Here is a 9600-nt window from a genome sequence, read left to right as displayed (position 1 = left end):
TGCACAAGTACCCATATGTGCACCCCTACCCCCTACCCACTCTACCAACCCGGTGCACTATGCACTTGCCCTGACTTGCTACCTAGTGCCTACCTACCCTAGCACCCTGCTAGGGGTGATCATTTCAGCCTGAACCACACAAGCCCAACTGGAAAATTCTAGGCTTGGGCCTAGTTTTTTGTTTAGGCTCAGCCCTGGCCTAGTCTATGACTAATACATTAAGCCCAACCCTATCGTTCTACATATATTTAACTGTGTATTTTATATATAACATATACATATGTGTATATGTTATTTTATGATAATATATATATATATTATAACATTTTATATAATGAGTTATATATTATATATCATTTAATATAAAATATAACATATGTAATATTTTATATACAAAAGATATAGGCCCAGAAAGGTCAGGTTGGGCCTGGGCTATAGCCTTTATCATAAGTGCAAAGCCCAATTTGGCCTATAATCACCTATACACTCTGCTCAATGCATCTATCCTACCCAATAACCCAACCCACCCAGAAGGGGTGTCAACGGTATTCGAAAATCCGATTTCAAATTCAATATTCAACATAATCGAATCGAATTTAGATAATTCAAATATCTAATCGGTCGAATGCGGATATATTATTCTTACCAAATAGTTAATCGGATTTGAATTCGGATATGACCTTATTCGATTCGATAAATATCCGAATTCGACCAATTATTTAATTCTCATATATAATATATAAAATATTTTATATAATATATATAATAATTAAGTTATATAAATAATTTATATATTTATATACTTTATATCAATAAAATATTTATTTTATATATTTATTAATTATCTAAAATAATTAATTAATTGAAGTCGAATCGAATCGAATATTTGAATATTTAATCGGATTCAAATTTGGATATTGCCTGATCCAATTCGAATTCAATCCGTTTACACCCCTTCCACCCAGTTGTCCAGCCCACTGGCCTTGCCACTAGGGATAGCCACGTCAAGCTCGGCTCATGAAAAGCTCAGCTTGGCTTGGTTTCATTTGAGTTTTGAGCCGAGCTCGAGCCCAATTTACAAGCTCGTTTAATAATCAAGTCGAGCTCAAATAGCATATAATAGTAATAATAATAATAATAATAATAATAAAATTATAGAAAATAATATATATAATAAAAATATTATATATATAATATTTTTATTTTTATATATAATAATAACTTCTTACTATAATTCTTAATTTTTTAAATATCAAATAAAAATATTTTTATATATAACTTTTTTTTATTTTTATAAAATATTTTTTCTCAAGTTGAGCTCGAACCAAGCCAAGCTCGAGCCCAATTTACAGGCTTGTTTAATAATCAAGTCGAGCTCTAATAGCTACATATATACATACATATATATATACACATACATACATACATACATCATACATACATAAAAATATTATATATATATATAATAATAATAATAACTTCTTACTATATTTCTTAATTTTTTAAATATCAAATAAAAATATTTTTATATAACTTTTTTTATTTTTATAAAATATTTTTTCTCAAGTTGAGCTCGAACCAAGCCAAGCTCGAGCTTATGAGTTTTTTACTCGAGCCGCGCTCGAGCTCAAGGTTCTAGCTCGAACTGAGCTCGAGTCTTGTACTATATTGGTAAGCCGAGCTAAAGCCTTGGACTATTCGGCTCGGCTCAAATCCACCCCTACTTGTCACACCCCCCCCCCCCCCCCCCTTCGTAATTAACAAGGAAAAATTAGAGAAATCCATTTAAAAAAAAAGGAAAATATATTAAACATCAAAAGAAAAATTAAACAAAAATGTTAGCATCTTGTTAACATTTTTGGTGTTCAAGTTGTGTTTCATTGTAGTGAAATTTTATTTGCACTAGTACAAATGCATGAGAGTGCAAATGAAAAAAATGCAAATTCTCATTTAATTTTGTTTTGGATTTTATTTTATTCTGCTTCATGTCTTAATTTACTCATTTATAATGCAATCAAGCAAAATAAACTAAAATTTAAAACAAAAATAGGTCAGAATTTAAAGTCGAGCCATTTGCATTTTCATAGTTTTACATCAGTGCAAATTTATTTGCATTGCAACCAAACACATTCTTAGAGTCATATATTAGATTGTATTTTAATTACGATCAAATAATTATATTAGCTTTGACTCCTCTAAGAAAAAAATAAATCCTGGCTCCACTCTAATCACCGGTTTATCCATTTGGTCAGATCGGAGTCTAACATTATTGGGTAAAACATCCAAACAAGGACTACAAATTCCCATTGGACTGGTTCGAGGACGGAGTCAAAGCTCCACCTAACGTCATTTGATTCAAAACTTAAATTGGTAAATGGTGGAAATAGAAAAACAAGCTGAAGAAAAAATAATATTGGGATTTAATTTGGGACCAAAAAATTAAAATTATGCCAAATCAAAATAATATTAACGAAGAAAGAAGCATTTTGTTTTTACAAAGGATGCCCTAATTAAAGAATCTAATCATACAATGATACAAAATTGGGGGGAGGGATATGGTTCAATTTTGTCAGTCTAGCTCTTCTGATGAGGAGAAATGAACCATTTCATTAATATATGAACCTCTCTACTCATGAGTCATGACTCATTCCTCACTTAAGTGAGAAGTGAGATCAATGAAATCGTCTTCGCTGCAGGGAATTATGAGGCCGCCCATCCGATGATCAAACCCAAACTCTTCCTCAGCAAGGCTCAACAAGCCCTGAAATAATGGATGCTTCAGGTAAGAAATTGGAACCACAAACCTCTTCTGCCTCTCTCCAACGTAAACAGCGAAGTGGCCTCTCGGAACATCTTTTGCAGCCGTCTCTCGAGATAGTACCGGTTGGCGTCTTCTCAGATGAAAAGAACATTGCCGAATGATTTCTTTGGCATTAGGAAGCAAGCGAATTTCCATCTCCTTCTACACTGATCTACACCCCAGAATAATCTTTTGGCTAAGTGCGAGCATATGTTAGAGACTCAGAGTACTACTACATATATAATGAGCGATTGAGAGAGAGAGAAAGAGACATGCATCGTGTATCATTGCTCTCTCAAACTATATATCAACTTCTGTCGATCTGTGTACCAGACAAGCTAATAACGAGTCCTTGGTATTTATTTGTTGTTGTATAGATAGGCAGCTAGAGGCCAAGCGCCCATTGTTTTCAAACAACGCATGCAGAGAGCTTAAGTAGGCTGAAAACTCGTTGGATCGATATCGATCGCTTATTTCAGCTCTCTGCATGTGAACTACACTGTGTTAAGCTAGCCATGCAAAGACCCACTCGACCATGCATACTACAGAGCAGGAGTTTTGTGGGCCTTGTATACTTTGATCATGTTAGGCGGATGGGCTGACACATTTGTCCTTATGATGGCCAATATTGGATAGCTCCATTGCGTCTCTACATAGGCCAAAGCATGAACTATCTTGATATTACTGCTTTAAATTCTTAGAAACAACCATTAGTGGCAAGCTGGGTAATAGGGGTGCAAGTCGGGTGGGTTGGGCCAGGTTTATGATCAATTCGGGCACGATTCTAAACTTTGGACTTAAGGCCCAAGCCCGAGATCAAACCCGAGTTTCCAACCCAAGCCCGACCCACACTGTAATATGATGCATTCAGATTGGACTTGGGCTTGGGCTGGACTTGGGTTATATAAATGAAACATATTTATTATTTTTGAGTTTTGAGGGCTTTTAATATAAATAAAACACTTTTTCATTGAATAAAAAAGAAAAAAAAAATCTGTTTTCAAATTTTTGGCTGAGCTCGGGCTCAGGCTTGGGCCTGAATGTATTCTGTTGATACATGAACAAAGCCCGGCCCGGCCCATGAACAGATCTACTGGTGAATACTCTGGACCATTTTGGACCAATCCAATTCAATGTTTGGATTGCCTAATTTGTTCAAATTAATTTTAATTTAGATTGGTTCCAACCCAAACCTAACTCATTGACACCATTATTATATATTCTTATCTTCTATCAATATCCAATCCGATCCATCTAAATTGATTTTGATATTTGATGGGTCCAACCCAAAACCGATTCTTTATACCCCTACTTGAAATGGCAAAGAAAAACGGCCCCTATATTTCTAAGCACCAATCTAGCAAGTTCAAACCATCAAATTCAGGGGGCGCCATCTACCAATGGGGCCTTCTCTAAGCTAGAGATGTTTTGAAGTGCCCATGATAAGAGCTTGGCTTATAAAACAAATAATATATAACTAATGTGTCGGTTCCAAAAATCTTGATAAGGAATATGGAGGCAAACCACGTGAAGTTCTCTCAACGCATGTCTCTCAACATGGCCCATGCAACTGTCCCTTTTGTTTACCATTCTTTCAACATATATGATGAAGTTACCCTTGTACAGGATTAGGAGTGTCAATTGGACTGGATTTGGTTCAATCCGATCCTGCTCAATGTGAGTCCATTATAAATGGACCAGGTCCAATCCAAATCCAATGAATGTTTTGAACTAATTTGGACTGGTCCAAGTCAATGTCTAGACCGTCTAATCTGTTCAAATTCATTTTGATTTAGATTGGTTTCAACTCAAACTCAGTCCATTGACACTTGTATTCATATATCAATGGACTAGATATTGTCTTAATCCAACGCAATCCAATATAAATTTGTTTCGGATGGACCAGGTCCAATTCAATCTGATAAATATTTTGGACCGGATTGGTCTAATCCAATATATCTTATTGGTCCGCCCAAATTGATTTTGGACTGGATGGGGTCCAATCCAAAACCATTCCATTGACACCCTTATACATCAGTTAAGCTGAGATGCTAGTATGGTACTTCCCATTGAAAACACAACTCACAATCTCTGTTTTTAAAAGAGTATATATTTCTCTAGATCAAGTTAGTTATGAGTAGCATTCGATTTATTCAGTTAAAAATCACATCGAATAAATCTAAATAAAAAATAAAAACCGAACCAAAACTGAATTATCAGAAAACTGAAATAATTAAAACCAAAATTTTTTGTTCAATTTTTTGTTATTTCGGTTAAATTAAAACTGAATTTCATTAATATATAATATATTATATATTATAGCATAATATACATACATATATATATAACCAAAATTTTTTATTCAATTTTTCGGTTTTAGCCAAATAATGGTCACCCCTACCAGCCATGGGTAGTATAAGAGGATTCTCCAATGGTCTCTACCAACAAACCAAATGACTCCAGCTGGCGTGGATATCCCGAAAAGCCATTTGGCAATTTATGTTGGAGTTGGACAGGCCTAGAAGAAGCGATTCATGGTTCTAATTTCTTATATGAACCATATCCTTCGTTCCAATGGGCGGTCTAACAATTCCATGTCAAAAAGATACGCCTTAATTGATCCCACATCTCGTTTGAATGACTTATAAGATAATTAAGGTGAGGTGAACAGAAAAGGCAACTCAAAGAGTCTGGCCAAGAAGAAAGCCAGCATTGCAATTTTGTAATCAGCAAATGGCCAATTCCTTGTACATGGTTTTATTTTTCAACAGTTGAGGAAAAAACTATATCCTTCTCTTTCCTCACGATGCATTCTAAATTCATGATCTATTCCCATACTCTGTTTGGTTCGGAGATAGGAACCAGAATGAGAATTGAAATCAGTTGACATGGGATTTCACTAGTTCCTCCTATAAGGGAGAGGGTGAGAGAATGTCACTACACCAGGAATGGAATTCCATTTCCACCCAATTAAACAATTGGGATCGGAATGGTTTATTCTGAATTCTATTCCATACCCAAACGGGCTTTAAATCTCTTCTTTCCTCTTGATTTGATTCAGCCTCTCAATTTTGTTGGATGTATTTGAGGAATACGATTAGAATTAATTGTGAGACTGGATTAAACTAATGTGCTGGTCAGCAATGGAAATTAACTAGTAAATCGACAAATTAAAGACGTTTATATATTTATGTATATGAAAATTATGTTACAAAATTTTTAACCTGCTATAGCCTCAAACGTCAAACCTGCAGGATCCATTATACAAATTAAAGAGAAATGCTAAGGAAACGAATTCTTTTTCTTGTGCTGCTTAGAAATGAATCAATTTTGACAACTGGCAAATTAGTTTTGATTGGTCAAAACTCTTTCCAATACCAATTCTTTCCCACATCATAGATTTTCCCATACTATTATTAAAAGTGTAAATGAGAGTATGGATTTTTTATTTAATTAAAATACCTCAGTTTTTGAATTTAGTTCATCTTTAATAATAAGGACAGAACTGTAATTTGAACCACTTTTCTCTTTGTTCAAATCCCTCTCATTCAGTCTTATATTTAAGGTATAACTGTCATTAACATTCATATTCTTGACTAAAATACCCTTATTTTTTAATTGTTCATTTTCTAATTATGAGGGCACAAAATGTAATTTGAACTACTACATTTCTTTTTTTTCAATTCCCTCACATTAAGTCTTATATTTAGGGTATTAACCTTCATTCTTTCATTGAATCATATATTTAATGATATAGGATACTCAAATACTTTTAATGATATAAAATACACTTTTTAAATTGACCCAAATACAGAACCATTCTTCCATCCTAGTGGCAAGTAAGCAATTCAATCATCAGAGTCAAATGGGTCATTCCATGATGCACATCTCTAATGCTTTATATTAATCATATTAAAGAAAAATAAGTATGATAAATAGTAAACTATATTTACTGATATTCGAATAAAATATAAATTTCAAACCAGCTATCCAAAAATAAAAATTATTCGTGGTGGCAGGTCAATAATTCAACCTTTTGATTCAAATGTGTCAATCCTTGGTATCATAATTAAATAAAAATGAAAAAAAAATAAAAAATACAAAACATTATGTAATAATACAGAAATTTTGTAAAAAAACATTTATGCACTTATCTAATATTTTGTATTAATCATATTAAAGAAAAATAAGTGTGATAAATAATAGTTGTTTTATTGAAATTGAAAATAAAATATAAAATTTAAAATAAACCCAAAAATGAATTTTTTTTCCTAATGGTGGGTTAATAACTCAACCTTTCAAGTCATATGTATCAACCATCGGTCTCCTAATTAAATAATAAAAATTAAAATAGTTAAAAATGAAAAATAAAAAATAAAATACAACTAGAGACTTTGTCAAAAACAATTCAACCTTTTGGGTCAAATGTGTCAACCCTTGCTGTCATAATTAAATAATAATAAAAATTAAAAAATGTGTGAAAACACATAAAATATAAAAAATTATAAAAATAATTTGTAAAAAATATTTGAGCACATCTCTAATATCGTATATTCGTTATATTAAACAAAAATAAGTATGACAAATAAGAATAATTTTTATAGACATAAAAGTATAACAAGTTTTAAAAATTTTGGAAACATATTATTTACTAATATCATCATCAAAAAATACCATATGCAAAGAACATAAACACTTACTAGTTGTAATACTATAGATGAAAGTAGTGATAAAGTGGATGAACCATGCAAATAATCTTGAGTCCAAGTTGTAGCCCTCAAGAAATTAATCAGGTAATTCACCATCTTTTCTTACCATGGATCAAAATACATCTAATGATCTTCATTAATTTATTCTATGTGATTTCATAATAGAAACAAAATAGCTAAGTGCTTTAATCAAAGTGATCAAATGAAAAGAGATTTAATTTCCCTCAATTAGAGGTAGTAGCTTGTAAAACATGGGATATTGATATATAACTATATAAGATCCTCTCCCAATATTTGTTTTAATTAGAACAAGTCCATAATTTTTATCTTCATTATTTTTTGTTTGTCACCAAATACCACCATTATGAATATATGAGTTTTTCTATTTGAAGTCTGGCAGCTGATATTAGGACCCAAGACCATATATGTAGCTAACAATAGGCCAAGAGAATATGATAGACAATGCTTTTGTGTAGCGGTGGCAATTGGGCAGGTTGGGTTGGATTTGGTTTGGGTTGAACTTCAACCCAACCCATTAATGACCCAGTTATATAAAATTAAATGGGTTGGGTTCAACCCAAACCCGCTTCAACCCAATCCAATCCGCCCAAACTAATAAATCTTATATTTATGTACTTAAAACAAAAAACTAACTCCCTCTTAAAAAATAAGTTGGTCATAACTTGGTGGTAATAGTAGTTGTTATTTACACAAGTGGTGAATGGTTCAAATCACATTACATAAATGTTAATTTTACACAAGTGGCGAAGCCATTTGACTATATTCGGGTTTCAGGCTTGACCGAACCACTTAGGTTCAAACCGATCAGACCAACTTAAACTATCTAATTGGATTGTCTTCAAGCTAATCACATCAAGGGTGGTTGAACCGTTTAGATCTAGATCAGTCCAGTTGGACTAGATCAAACCAGTTCAGTCAATGGTGGATTGACTTGGACCGGTCCATATAGGTTTGTGTACGGGTTTGAAACCGAACCGACTGGCCCAAAGCGGGTCAAGAGAAGTAAATTGCGCCCATTCGAATTCGGGTCAGATTGTGCAGATACGAGACAAACCATCCCATTAGAACCATTTTCATATTCGAGTCGACCCAGATCGACCTGTCATGGGTCGAGTCGGGTTTAGATTGGTCTGATCAACCCAAACAAACCAAACCAAGGTGATCGGGCCTATTCATATTTAGACTAAGTTGAGCTGGTCCGAACTTGGGTCAAGTTGATTTGGATTTATGTCAATTTGAGTGAAGTGTGTTGATTCGAGACAAAACTAATTTTAATCAATAATTAATAGAAAACTAATGTATTAATTATAAATTATTTCATTCAAATGAAGAAAATTAAAAAAAGGCTAAGGAATTAATACTTATATCTTTAGTGGTTAACCCAATGGTTATCCACAACCCAACCCATTTAAATTGACCCAATGGGTGATCGACCCATTTCCAACCCACCAAGTAAATGGGTGGGTTCAGCGGGTTGGGTGAAAAATTGCCACCCTTACTTTTGTGGAGAAAAAGTATGCTTATCTAGAGTTTCATTGGACCTCTTTCCACGTTTCTTATCTATATCTACCAATTCACTACTTCTCAAGGGCACAACACCGCAAACGTTACCACTCCACAAGTAGGGGTGGAAACGAATTGAGCTTTTCATGAGCTATTCGAGCTGGGCTCATGAAAAGCTTGATTCGGCTCGGTTTAAGCCGAACTCGAGCCTAATACATAGGCTTGTTTGCTAATCAAGCCAAGCTCGATTCTAGTGAAATAAAAACAATTTTTATATGTATATTTATTTTATTTTTTATATGTATAATAATAAACATTATATAATATTTTGTGTATGTATGATAATAAATAACTTTTATAATTCTTAACTTTTTGTATATAAAATAAAAAATATATTTTTATATATATAATCTTTATTTTTTATAGGAAGCTTAGCTCATAATCGAACTCGAACTTGTGAACTTTTGAGCCAAGTCGAATTGAGTTCAAGCCTGACATTGTTTTGACAAAACTAGTTCGAATAACCAGGTATTCGGCTCGATTTGGCTCGAATCCACCCCTATCCAC

The sequence above is a fragment of the Nelumbo nucifera genome, chromosome 6, assembly GCF_055504915.1.
Source record: "Nelumbo nucifera cultivar China Antique chromosome 6, China Antique-T2T, whole genome shotgun sequence".
Classification (NCBI taxonomy): Eukaryota; Viridiplantae; Streptophyta; class Magnoliopsida; order Proteales; family Nelumbonaceae; genus Nelumbo; species Nelumbo nucifera.
This window is presented reverse-complemented; position numbering follows the sequence as displayed.